Source organism: Haliaeetus albicilla, chromosome 5 (assembly GCF_947461875.1).
Source record: "Haliaeetus albicilla chromosome 5, bHalAlb1.1, whole genome shotgun sequence".
In the NCBI taxonomy this organism is placed as follows: Eukaryota; Metazoa; Chordata; class Aves; order Accipitriformes; family Accipitridae; genus Haliaeetus; species Haliaeetus albicilla.
The window spans coordinates 11,072,836-11,086,918 of NC_091487.1; positions in this window are offsets into that span (position 1 = coordinate 11,072,836).

Here is a 14,083-nt window from a genome sequence, read left to right on the forward strand (position 1 = left end):
GGCTGTTGGCTGGTTTGCCACCTACAGCACGCTGAGGCTGCACCATTAGTTAAAAACAAAGGTCACCATTTTCTCTTTGTTGTCTGCTAATATGATTTTGAATATTACTGCTTTCCAGCTATTAATATTTACACTGGGTGATTGGCTAGACTCATTAAAGTGAATGAATGCCAGGAGATGACATCATTTACATTTAATTGTCTTGTTTATCAGCAAAGTCTATACAGTTGTTTTAATAAAGGGCAGGGGAAGATAAAGGCTACATTTGCATTCTCTAAGGAGCCTTTGACAAGGGTCTAGGATGCTGTTGACATTTATTGTTTGCAAATGAGATAATCAAATAACGTTTTTTTTTACAGTTGTTGCTTTTATTTTTTTTCCCGTAAGTTAGAGTTTTCCATTACTGTTATTATTCCTGGATGTTAATGAACAGATACTAGGTTTCAACTTTCTAGCAGACTCTTTCCAGGATTCAGAACAACTGACACATTGCTCAGATTCCTCTTGCTTGCAATGTAAGACAACGCACTAATGCACCAACTTTACTGTAACTAGAAGAAGAGTTTAAACATAGGTATAAGCTATGAGCTTTTGTGAATCAGGGCATTCCAGCTTCAGAAATCAGATGGTCAATATTTTTCAGGGGGAGTGTCCCTTTTTCCATCTATGATTTCCAGACAATACAAATTAAGCATGCAACACATTGCTAATTTTACACCTTTTTTTTTATCCCATATGTGATTAAAATGCAAATGGTTTGATGGGCTGTTATGTGCAGACGCCATAATCCTTCCTCATGTGACCTCACAGCAGAGCTATGTCAGCTCTTGGCTGCCAAATCTCCCGCTTCCCCATTATGTCTCTGTCGCAGTTCATCTTTTTTCCTTATTTTCTACCCTCATACTCCCTTGAGGATGCGCTGTACTAACTGCTTTTTGCATTTACACATTCAGCCCAAAGTGTTAACTTTATCCATGATAAAGCCAACCATGCCATTGCCACCTATGGAGCCTACTCCTTATTTGACTTTTAATTCTGTCTTCAAGGAGTTGTTCTGTGGTCAAAGACAATTAGCCAATTTCTTTTTCCATCCTGAGAAGGGAAGTGCCTGGCCTCCTCCAGAGCAGGTCTGCGCAGTGTTTTGCTTTTTGGTACACCGTGTCCTGACTACCTGTCATGTATCCATTTGGATGCTGCTGTTTGGTGAGGGAAGCTGGTATTAAATGCACACAAGAAAAAAAAGAAAATGAAGGCATGTAAGTTTCTAAATTATTCAGACAATGGCACCTAAGGCAGGCTCTGAGTTTGTGTGATATCTACGCTCAAGACAGAGATAAAGGATGGAGACTGCCTATTTAACCCTAACATTTCAGGGGTGAGGAGGTGGGTGTTGGACCTCAGGTCAGGAGAGGTCCCTGTGAGGTGATTGCAACCCCTCCTTCCCATCATCAACTGTGTGATGAGCTGGAGTCCAGAAGCCAGTCTGACCTGCTTGTGGCTGTCTTGGACTTAGATGCGCTAAGAGATACCTGAGTCCATCTTAGGCTTCCACACTGGGTGTTTTGGATAAAACCAATGAATCCTTTGCACCCTTTCCAAACTTCTTAAGGATTTTCTTTTAACTTCTGATATAAAGGAGAAACAGTTTTCTTTCATCTTAAAAAAAAAAGTGAAAAGGATTTCTGGGCTTGGGAGTGAAAATTTAAGTCTTATCCAGTCTCTGAAAGGGACCAGTCCATGATCATTTTGTGCATTTCAGCCTACAGGCTTCACCTGTTTTGCTGAGAAGCCCAAGGCAGCACTGGAAGTATAGCTGCTGGTTGGATCCATGCCTGTATTTAACGTAGGTAAGAACACTCTGGTTAGAAGTACTGCTCATGCCGAGAGTATAGATGACATTTTCTACTGAATTGCCAATAAGCACTTTGGACTTGATTCTCTGCTCCAATTTTACACCAGTGTAGCTTTAGTGGAATTACGCTGTCTTAGAGTCCATGTAACACAGCAAAAATCAATTCTTTCATTTGTAACAGGACCTAAATTCAATTACAGGTATATATTTGTATAATTTTTCTTTCCTGTTAAAGAACAAACAAAACACCCCTAACAAAAAGAATTGTGTTGTTTGTAACTGGTGAGTAAAACCAACTGCCAGAGTACCAAAGAGCTACTCCCAGTGGGCCCCTATATTTGGGGTGATCTTAAAATAACTCATCATTTCTTAGCTGGTAGTATGAAACAGTAGCAAGAAAAATAAGCAGAGTACTGCTTCACTTTTGTCTAATTACTCTGGCAGACGAAGGTGTGAAATGATTAGCCAGTAACATATGGGCTTGAGCTTGGAGAAGTTCCCACTGAGAATTCTTTTTATTCCAGGCATATTTTATCATTTAATTTAAGGGCGTTAATCCATGGGTGAGCCTCTGCCTGCCACTCTATCACTTGCTTTCTCGCGTTTATCAAACATATTCCTAATCTTAATTATGCTTTCTTCTGCTTTCTTGCAAACAGTGTAAATAACCCCCTGGCCTGATGCTGATGACACTGGTGGGTGGGGAGTTGTATTGCGATGTGGAGCCTGATCTTCGCATGACAGCCATAAAACTGAGAATTTACTGTTTGGGTACAATAAGGGGGCTTAACAATGCTGATCATATCTATCAGTCCCATAATGAAAAGATGTCCTTTGCTTCCTCTGAGAAACACATTTTTCAGTGCTGTGAACGGGCTGTATCCCTACTGTTTTTACTAGAACACTGAAGCAGCGTTTCAACTTGCTAAATATAGGCAGTGTAGGAAGGCACACCCACGCAAACACCATTTTTCCAGTTCTACTTTAGTCGCAACATTCCCCAGTTAGCTATATTTAGCTTATACTTGAGGTGCCTAAAATACTTGCATTAAAACAAGCCAGTGTGTATTCTCTTCATGCAGCTAGTCAAGACCGCAAACAAGACTTGCATAATTTGGAGTAATAATGCACAACTTTGCATGTGTTCATTCATTTAATCCCCTAGTACTCTGCTTGTGCTTACTGAAGCTCTGTAGCCAGCAGATAACAATGTGTAAAGAGACAGGGTTTCAGTTTTCAAACATGGGAAACTTAATCCCTAATCTGGATGCTCCAAATTGCCACTTAGACATGTAAATGTCAATTTTATGCACCTAAGTGCCAATTTGAGTGTCCAAATGCATGACTTGGACATCACATTAAGGCACCCATTGGGTTATATTGCTTGTTTTATCTATCTGAGTGCACATTATGCGCTGTAAGCAATTATGCTCTGTTCCATACAAGTAAATCAATTCATTCAAGTAGCTTTCCAGAAGAAAGTGATTTCAGCACAGCAGAAAATATTAAAAACAAGTAGCTGGTCATGTGTCAGTGTCACACTCACCTAGGTGCCCCCTTCGTTCGCCATCAGCACCACATAAATTGCCGGTGCCTGAGAGCCTCCATTTACTGTAATTTCTAAAAAGTATCTTAATCTGAGCATGGACATTTGGGAACCCTGTTCCTTTTGCTGCATTGCTGCCTGCCTGCTGTGATCCCTGAGCTCAGCAGATTATTTGGGGCACTCACGAGCAGGCAAGGTGGGAGCCAAGCCATGCCTCGGACAGCCGGGAAGCCTGGGCTGTCAGGGAATCCAGGCATTGCTCGCTCCACACATTCCAGGGCACTAATGGACATCCTAAAATAGGATTCTGGGTGTCGTTGTGTCCATCCTCCCCTTCAAAACAGTGTTTAAGTTGCCTTGAGAAAACGAGACTAAATAATACCCACCATGCTTTTCCCTGAGATGCCTTAAAATGCTGTAGGCAGAGAGGCACAGGCAGAGGCCACTTTAACCCCAGCCTTTTCTGAGCAACAATGTCTAATACCTCTTTCACATCACAGCAGAGATTGTAAAATGAGGTGTAATTTGCAGCTTTAAGAGGGTGAGGAAAAGAGCAGCCAAAAACTGACAGCACATTCTCTTCCCAGGCGAGAACTGTATGGTGTGTTACCTGTTTATTTTCTCCACTCTTTGCCTGACAGAAATGACCATTTCAAAATTTCCAAGGAAAGAAAAGAAGCACCTGGAAATTACCCCTGAAACAAGCCCATACTATTTGTCTGGGGATTTACTTGAGTTTTAATAGGCATTTTCTTTATCTCGGCTGCGTTCTGTAGACATGCCGTTGTTAAAGCTCTGTCCACACAGGCACCCTCACAAAGACAGTCGACACGGCAAACGAGAAATATTACTCAGTAGGTGCAAGGCTGCTTTTAGTGCCAGGGACACTTCTTGCGGTGCTACAAACCTTCACAGCTTTGCAAGGAAACTCCCTCAGCTCCTGCACCTATGGGGCATGAATGTCCTTGGCATGGGCAATACCTTACATCCTCTTCTTGGGCAGGTGGGGTCTGGTAAGGCTTGAAAGTGGGAGATTCCAGCCCACTGTTAATGTCTCCTGCGCTCCCATAGATGCTTTGAACCCCAAACCACACGTGGGCTGAACGTGCTCCTTTCTTGGAGTTCACCATGCTTACAACCAGCTTGCTCCTCCTCTCATAAAGTAGACCTAGCCAAAATTCACCCTAATTTCCTATTGCTTTGTGACTATGGGTCTGGTCCTGGTAAGGCATGACATATACTCTAAAGTTACTCCTGTCCTGAATGGAGTGAGGGAATCAGCCAAGCAAGAGGCTGACTGGACTCCCTTGCAGAGAAGCCAGTGCAAAGGCAAGTGATTTGTGTCCACAGCAATGAAAGAAAACTGCAGCCCACCAAATGCGGTAATGATCTCAGTATATTTTTGGTGAGGGGAACCTTGACAATTAGCATCTTTTCATAATATAGTTCCGAGCATCCTTCAGCAAAGTCCAGACAAAGACAAGCTCAAACATAGCAAAATTATAGCTGCACATCTATGTGTGGTTACTTGCTACATGCAAAGGATATAAGGGAATGAAATATATATATTATATAAAAGAATATAAGGGAATCAAATTTCACGTAAAAGCTAGTCAGCCAATAAGTCTTCACATCACCTAATTTTCATTTCCTCTTATACAAACCAAAAAGGAGAAGATAATAAGTGAGCTACTATTCCCAAGCCCTGCTTTACTTCCTATCCTTCCTCAGAGATTCAGGGCCTTTGCTCATTAAAATTATTTTCCTTGCATGTGCTCCTCCAATCCACGTACAGAATCAATACAATACAAATTATGTGACCTATCAGAACAAACAGTTCAAAATCTCATTAGCAGACATTTGTGGCAACCAATTTTTAGATCAATACTCTGTGAAAGTATACTTGCAAAGCACTATACTGAAAAGTTACAGATATTTTAATTTTCTTATGGAAACTTCCTCTAAATAGAGAAAGAATATATTTATCTAGGAGCCCATTCTCTACCCAACATTCACATTAACTTCTAATACAAAACTGTAGACAGTTTCTTCACAAAGTAAAAATGAGATGATTCATATGCACTGGAATTACAATGGCAAAACACACTGGGCCTTTAGTTCCTCCCACTGTCTTATTCACAGGTAGCATTAGAGAAGTAGAGCCCAGTTTCTAGAATAACCCACTGAGGTATTCTGCATACCACAAACAAAAAAATCAGAAGTCTGCCACTGCTGTGATGGGGAAAGTGGTTCTCCTCCTCTTCCTGCAGCTATTTTGTATTCAGATGCAGGTAACCAGATGGGGCAGGTTAGCAAAGGAAGTCGGAAAAAGAACATGCATCGTTTGTCAGCCAAAGTGTCGGCTTTCTGCAAAGTGTAAATCATCTTCGTTTTCTATAAATTTGTTTCATTTTGGAGGGACAGTGCAGTAAGAAAGCATGTTTCTTCCTACACAGCCGTTCGAAGGCTTAGTGCAATCCATGGAAGTTCTCCACTACTGTCTGTATGTCAAAATAAGGTTTAGATTACAGACCAGTCTTAGGAGTCTCCAACCCTAAAACAAATGGCCATAATCCCTCAGAGAGACTTTTCCACAAAGTTCTATTATGCTCAGATTAACTCTGAACAGTTACAAATAGAGGTCTGAATATCTACAAATTTAATTTAGCAGTTCAAGTTTAACTAACAAGGTTCATATTGGCACTTCATGAAGCAATTTAAGAATGTGACTTTGTCTGACAGATTTACTTAAGCATTGTGGAGAATTTGGTGGTTCCTGTTATTTCTGCAAGGCTTTGCTGGGGAAACAGTGAACACCAATAGGAAGCTATAGCACAAAATTGATATTGAAACGTTTTCCAATAATCTTGAGCTAACCAAGCAGCCAGAGTTTTTAGAAGTAAATGTACAGAAAAGTATGAAATTATACATGGAACGTATGTGCAGAGGCTTTCAAACACACCAATGAACGTCAGTCCGTGTCTCAGGGGCTAGAGCCACTTTTCCCTTTGGAAAAACCGGACTACTCATTAACTTGTTCAAGGCCAAAAATTAGTCATTGGGTAAATTAAACTAAACTCACTTGAAATGGAATTAAAATTATGGAAAACTGCTGAATATAGTTTTTGTAACAATTAGAGCTGCTCTATGAAAATTAATGAAAAGCTCCATCTTAATCAAGTCATAGTCCTGTCAGCATCCCTCTTTGTCGTTCTCTATTGTCATTTAAATAGCTAATCTTCCTCCTTGCCTTGCCACAGTTTCTACCCTTAATATCAGCTAGCGTTGGTTTGCCTCCAAGTTCCATGATAGTTAATTAAACATTTAGGAAAACCAGCTGATTTAGGCTTCCTGTGGCTGAAGGAAAGCAGATACGTTCATCAGGAACAGAAAACATATAAATGAGTTGACATGCTATTTTTATAAAACTGTGGAAGATAGAGATCAAAACAGCCTCTTAGGTCAACTAGTTCATCTCTCCACTAGGGCAGAATCGTTTCCAACAGGAATAGTTTTTATGGTTTTAACTAATCTAGTTTTAAGAATCCCAAGTAATGAGGCTTTCATAATGTTGCCAATTTATTCTGATTACTTCTTTCATAAACCATATCCACAAATTCTTCTCCTTTTAACTACTTTTTTCTTTTTGCTCTTGTTGCAAATAATATAAATAATAATTATTATTATTTTAGATATCAGGAAACAAGCTGTGTGAAATACAAACATTGTGTTGGGTGAAAACATGCTTTCAAACGTGAGTATAGGAGATATCTGAGACATCCATCAACATATGTCACACCTCATAGATTCTTTAGCTTTGCCCTCAGTGAATGGCATTAACATATTCAGAGACAGCTTTTATCAAGAGAGAAGAACCAATTGCATGAATGATCCAATTAACTTGAATCTCTCTAGACTTCTGTAGGAAACTAATCTGTACTGACCTGCTACAGAGACGCATGAATCTCTGCAAGTAAAGCTACACCCATGCTGACAATGTATTGTCCAAGTTACATATATCCCCAAGCTAGTAAGTTGGTATTCTCTTTTCAGATACTAGAGTAAGGGAAGGATGCTGGAAGGAGGGACTGAGTCTTCCCAATAATAGGAATAGATGCTCTTTAATCTTTTTTCCCCAAATTCCAAGAAGAAAAAGGTTTTAACTGTTAGCTGAAATTTAATTAAAAATCCTAAAATATAAAAATGCATTTGCAAAAACATAAATAATGCAGCACCTTTAGAAGATGTTTTGATGCTTTGCTGGCAGAGGAGCAGTGCAAAGGATGGGACAGGATTCCTAGCAAGGGGCCAGTCTCTCAACCGGGACAGGGAGGACCTGAAAAGTGCTCCTTAATCCCACCAGAAAGTGAAGCAGATGGGCAGTCTTTGCTCTTCCTATAATAAATATAGAAGAAAGTAAAAAGAGAGAGGGATTGGAGGTGAGATAACTGCATAGTGAATAGAGACAGCCTGTGTGTGCCCAGACACACACCTACCCAGGCTGCTCCTTAAAGCACGGCAATAGCTGCTGGAGAGTTCAACAACCACTTAGAGAAACACTATCTTTTTTTCTGTAAGCAGCACCAGTTTTGCTCTTAAACTATATGAATAGTTAGCTGCCATAAATCAGGACTGGTGGGAATGAATGGATGACTGGACAGTTCTTTTGCACAGAAATACCATGAGAACTGTACCCTGAGAAAGATACCCAGATATTGTTACAGTGGGAATCACAGCACAGTAATGCAGTAAAAGCCACCAAATGATGCCTGCCTACATCATCTTCATTAGGCAGTATCGATATGACACCCCTTTCTCTTATTTGTCACTTGCTTTGTTTATTTAAACTTGGAGCAAAGACTATTCTTTGCATACAGCTTAGATTTACTATGTTTGTGTACTGACCTAGGCAGGACTCCCCAGACATTGTTCTCACACAGCTAAGGGATAATGGCAAAACCAAGCAAATATTGCTACCATCATATATTCCAAATAAAAATCCAGCCCCTTCACTGTCAGTGAAGTTTTTCATAGTTTGTCAGAATTGCGATGTAAGCATGAAGTCCAGAAGGCCTTTCCTTATTAGGAAACAGTATTTTTATCCAGCAATTAAACTGATAAAAACCTGGCTTCAAGGAAGTCACAAAGTCTCTCCCAGTCAAGATAAGGGCTGTACAGTACTCAAAATTAAAAAGGACTGAGTAGTTCGTTCACATTACTCCTACTCACACCACCCCAAAGGACATGTACTGACAGCAACTCAGGTATTCCCAGAGACACAGAGATCATTCAACAGAAAATCTTGAGAAGTTAATTTTCTTAATGAGGACTATGCGCCTTTAAACAGATGACCCAGGTCTCTGAAAGTCACAGGACAGGGCCAAATTGGACATTATACTTATTAAATGTTATACTTTTCTAAACCAGAGGATGCAACAGATGTATTAAAGAGCATTCATCATTGCAATGTCGTAAAGTCTCAGCTTTTCAGCTGGGCACAGTCTTGCTTTTTGCAGCCATGATTTTTCATCTTCAGAAACTGTGCCTGCAATTTGGTGCCAACAGAAAAGCAAATTAATGCCTGTTTACTTTGTGGGTACAAACAATCAATCAGGACAGCTAGAGACCAACCCTATAGAATTATTTTGCTTATTTTCAGTATAGATTCCAAGAAATGCTTCTCAAAAGCACTCAGGGAGTTTGGGTCAGGCCCGTTCTTGCTTATTTCCATCTTTCTCAGCAACATGATATCTCTGCTGTTTTTCCCTATTTTCTTTCAATTTTTCATTCTGGCTCTTGCTTCTCTTTTTTACTTGCTTTCTGGCCAAGAAACTTTTTTCCCTTTTCAGGGGCTATCTCACTGAGCACTTGGGCAGAAAAAGTTAAAATGCAGCTAGTTTTTCATCACAGAGACACAATGGTCCCAAGAACAGACATCTTGTATTATTGTCTCTCTTAAATGTAACTGAATCTGAAAAATTTTACATGGGCTTACGTGTTTTGTTCCAATGTATCCTTGTGATTTTCCCCCTGGAAGTGTTTTATGTATCAAATTGATTTGTTGTGCTTCAAAGATATGATTACAAATCCCTGAAAACTAACCAGTGAATATCAGTAATTTGAATCTATGAAGCACATCAGTCAATACATTCACTCTGAAACCCCTGTGACACACTCATAACAATGCTTCATTTTTATCAGCTTCCTTCCAGATCAATATTTATAGTGTCATTCAAACATTTATTATCATAGAGCAGTAATGCTCGAGATCCAAAAAAAAGGAAACAGCATTAAATGCAGAGCACACTTTTAACCACCTTCAGTTCTCAGTGAGTTTTCACTCGTTTGCTTTGCTTAGAGTTCAAACTGGAAGGCTGCGGTACTTTCAACACGAGCCAGCAGAAAAGCTTCCTGAATCAAGGTAGCAATCTCTTTCCTGATAATTTCAATCATCACGTTCAGGCTGGGCTCATCTGTGGTGCTGATGGGAAAGGAGAGGCTGCACAACCGCCCAGCTCTTCCCCACCACGTCTGTATTACGTGTGCCTCTGCCGTGGCTCATTCCTGGCCATCCTGAGTGCTAGACACCCCTTCCCCTCTCACCGCAGTAATTCCCTCCTTCCCTGCATTCTCCGACATCTTAGCATCTCAAAGCCATTTTTAACCATTACGCTACTCATCCTAGTGACAGTCTTTCTGCATAGCACAAAGGTAAGGGGACAGGGGGAGCAATAGGGAGCCCAGCACGCTGTGGGACGTGCTTCAGTCCTTCCCCATCGCTCCTTGTAGCCACCGCTGCATTCTGCTACACTGCTGCAACCTCACCAGTCCCGCAGAGCTCCGGCTCCAGTATAAGGGGGGAAGCTGCACCTTTGTGAGTGCTGCTCTAAATTCACATCCAGAGACTTCTTTTTTTTTTTTTTTTTCGCACCGTCTGTATGTGAAACTCCTGGCCTGGGAAATTTCAGTAGGAAAGATTAAACATTGGCAAAGTTGTGAGTATCTGAAAACAGGATCTAACAAGAGGAAGTGCCAGGCAACCTTAATAGGCTGTGCTACCAGCCTCGCCTATAACATATCTCTCTGTTTACTGAGTAAGTAATGTATAATTATGATGAGTGATTCAGTCTGCTAACTAGCCAGAGCTGTCAGAACTTGGCTGTCTGCACAGTTGACGGAAAGAGGATCATAATAATTTCTAAATGTGACTGATAATGTGGTTTACATTTTTCACATTGTTAGCTCATGCACATTGGGATTTCTGGCTGGTAGGGAATAGATAACGTTTCTATTACTTTTGCCTGGTTTTATCTCAGTTCTTAACAGTTGGTTTGCTTTGGACGAGTGGTATTAGCAGCATCCTGGCATTCTTTACGTGTCTGGCACTTTTCTGTTTTTATTCCTGGACAGTACACCAAGGAAATATATTCTGGCATGTGGTCTTTACCTTTTCCTGAGCCAAGTTAACCCATCAATGTATGTCTAGAGACACTTGCAATATTCATAGCTGTTACTGCTAAAGAATCAAAAAGTAGATGCTAGTGTTCAGAGAGTTTACAGTTACAGAGGCAGTGGAAAGAATCCCTTTTATTTGATTTCTGATGTGCACGCAACTGCAAACAAACATCTTCAAACTCTTCAGTTGCTCGTGGAATCCATCGACCCCATTTTAATAGCCATGGGGAAAGATTAAGCGCTGCAACAAAATTCCCCTATTTTAAGGCAGCTTCCTGGTCTTCAGAGGAGTTAGAAGAGTTTCAAAGCTGCTTTAGCTTATGGTGTACTCTCTTAACAGAGAAGAGGGACTAATTTAGCTCAGGAAGCCTGTGTTCATTGCTTCTTCTAGCAACTTGAAGACGGCAGGAGCTTGGAGAAGAGGCACCATGCAGCTGACATAGGTGTTCTTCTCTTGCTCTGCCCAAGATATATTTTGATGAGACTGGTCTTTCAAGACACTTTTTCTGATGAAAAACATGGAAGCAGACCCAGTTCTTTGCTTAAAATAATTTCCAAGGCAAGCATTTCCTTGATCTGTGGCATTAAATATCATATTCCTGGAGGATGACTCCTGGAAAGCAATACATTATTTTTATACAGAGACCTGGCAGAGCACAGAAAGACAGACACACCAGACTGAAAGGGTCCTCAGGGATCCAGTCCCCACCTATGCCACATCACTTGCTCCCTTTCGAAACCATACCAAGCTCAACCTTGGGTTTTCTCTCTCCTCTGCCTGTAATCAGGAATTTCTTTCACAATCTGGTTGCTGAGTTGGTCAGATGCTGTCTTCTGATCCCAAAATAAGTGTATTCCCATATATCTTATACCAGGAAGGTCCTTCACCTTGAAAAGATATTTTTTCCTGCTTATGCTGAGCCCATAAATGCATCTACATGGCAGTCATCACCATTCTTTGTGTCACTAAGCTAAACAATGCAAGTTTTTTGGTCTCCTCTCATAAAGTAGGTCCTGCTTTCCGCAGCCCTGCTTTTTGCCCTTCTCTGTGCCTATTCCAGTCAGAAATCTTCTCTCCTTATGGTGACCATACAATGTACTTGGGCGAGATACAAGAGCTTTGTACAGCTCTGCTTGTGCTTCCCTCTCACTGCTAGAAACACTTCTGCCCTTGTGTCTTGAGAGTGGGTTTGACCACCCTACTGCCGCATTATGGTAATATTCTGCAGTCTGTTTTTTGAACCTCACAGTCATTTCCACATTATGAGCTCCTCATGTGTAATAGAACTATTATTCCCTCATGCACAACCTTGAGTTCAAGCTCTTGAATGTAATTCTCAGGTCAGCCCAGTTTCTGTGTGCCAGTCCACTCCTTCTCTCCTTTAACAGTGCCTCCCAGCACCTTGTCATCAGTAAGTTGCATTTGATATTAGTTAATTTCCTAATAGTCCTGCCAAGCTCATTAATGATAATAATGAAGAGAATCAGTGCCAGACCTTTTTGTTGAGGAACTCCACTAATGACCTCTCTGCAGCCTTATATTTCCCCTTTAACACTCTCTGTTGCCATGTCCCTGGGAGCCAGGTCCTCACCTACCCCAGTTTTTTTCTGTGAATCCCCATCATGTCCATTTATTCATAGTTCCCACATGATGGTGCAACCGATACCTTCCCTGATTCCAGATAGACAAGATCTACTATATCATTTTACCAATGAAAGCCATTGGCTAGTCTGTTATGAGCTACTTTTTGATAAAATCAAGGTACATTGTAATCCCATTTTTCTTTAACATCTTACTGTTAGATTCTTTCAAAATCTGTTTCAACATTATGACCCAGTATTCAGATTTGATCAACCCAGGTCATTTTCCATTCTTTCTCTCTCAATATCAGCATGTCGTGGTTTAACCCCAGCCAGCAACTAAGCACCACACAGCCGCTCACTCACTCCCCCCCCATCCAGTGGGATGGGGGAGAAAATCAGGAAAAGAAGTAAAACTCCTGGGTTGAGATAAGAACGATTTAATAGAACAGAAGAGACTAATAATGATAATGATAACACTAATAAAATGACAACAGTAGTAATAAAAGGATTGAAATGTACAAATGATGCGCAGGGCAATTGCTCACCACCCGCCGACCGACACCCAGCCAGTCCCCAAGCGGCGAAATCCCTCCCCCCCCACTTCCCAGTTCCTAAACTAGATGGGACGTCCCATGGTATGGAATACACTGTTGGCCAGTTTGGGTCAGGTGCCCTGGCTGGGCATGAGAAGCTGAAAAATCCTTGACTGTAGTCTAAACACTACTGAGCAACAACTGAAAACATCAGTGTTATCAACATTCTTCACATACTGAACTCAAAACATAGCACTGTACCAGCTACTAGGAAGACAGTTAACTACATCCCAGCTGAAACCAGGACACAGCACTACAGGTGCTGCTGGCGGTCACCTGGTGTGATCCTGCATCTGCCAGGTTTGTTTGGGTTACTGCCACCCAGACAGGAATGCAACATGTGAGCAATTCCACTTCACTGGGGTGGGATGGAGAATGTCTGTCCACTCTGCCTCTCCCTTCTCAAGTATCAGCCTTTGTCAAGTGTATGGCTTCCTAGAGAAATGCAATTTTGATTTTGTTTTTTTTTATCTTGGTGAGGTTTACTTATTTCTACTTTTTTGCTGTACAGCCAGACTTTCATTGTACACAACACTAGCTGCTCCAACCATGACCACCTTATGCATGCATCCTCCCAAGGCCAGAAGTACAAGCAGGTTATGTTTCACTAATAGGAACCTCCTCTGCCTACAGTCTCATTTCTGATCCTGTGAGCTCTGATGGTATCACTCAGGATATTTCAGTTAAATTCAGGACTGAGAGTTGCGAAAAGAAGAACGTATACAACGGTAGATTTGTTTTAAATGTTTGGTCTGTATGAAATTGTGTAAGCAGTTAGAAATGCCAGAAGCATTTGCTGCAGATGAAAGACTGACAGGTTTGCTGCACCTGGACTAGTTGTAGGAAGAGGCCAGGTGAGCTGGGGGTATCTCAGTGCTGGGGGTGGCAAAGCAGCCGTGGGGCCAGGCTACCCCTAAGTGTGAGGCAGCCAGTGCTCCAAGAGTCAACAAGCAATAGTCACCAGCTCCTCTCCTCACTCTCTCAACACACACAAAAGCAGCAATACCCTTAGATAAATATCATTAGAGGGTCTCCATAGCCCTCCATCACTGC